This window comes from Anolis carolinensis, unplaced genomic scaffold (assembly GCF_035594765.1).
Source record: "Anolis carolinensis isolate JA03-04 unplaced genomic scaffold, rAnoCar3.1.pri scaffold_11, whole genome shotgun sequence".
NCBI lineage: Eukaryota > Metazoa > Chordata > Lepidosauria > Squamata > Dactyloidae > Anolis > Anolis carolinensis.
Genome location: NW_026943822.1, coordinates 5,179,761 through 5,180,090, shown reverse-complemented (window position 1 = coordinate 5,180,090; position 330 = coordinate 5,179,761). Strand labels below are relative to the sequence as shown.

General features: G+C 39.4%; 1 protein-coding gene across 6 annotated transcripts in view; it reads left to right on the top strand.

The window, feature by feature from the left end:
- ntrk3 (neurotrophic receptor tyrosine kinase 3) overlaps nucleotides 1-330 on the top strand; it is a 707,738-nt gene that overhangs the window by 51,818 nt on the left and 655,590 nt on the right. The gene's annotated exons all lie outside the window — the stretch shown is intronic.

Here is a 330-nt window from a genome sequence, read left to right as displayed (position 1 = left end):
GTGAGAAGATTACGCAAGCATGGATTTTCTTCTCATTGACATTCATGATTCTTTCTTAGAAATTAGACTTTGCCTTCAGTATCCTGTTTAATACATAGTTGAGGCAGGACTGATTTTCATTAGCAGAGGCTCACCATCTTTACATCTAGTGTGGCTTCAAGGCCTCAAGAGTTGTTTGTGATCCTAGAAATTTGACTTTTCTGGGTCTGCATGGTCCAAGCTGAACACAAATTAAAATATCAGTATGGGCAGAATATACACAAGCTATTTAGCTGCCTGAGGATCCAATAAGATGGCACTCCTTTCCTTTGAGGATGCAGAACATTTAGG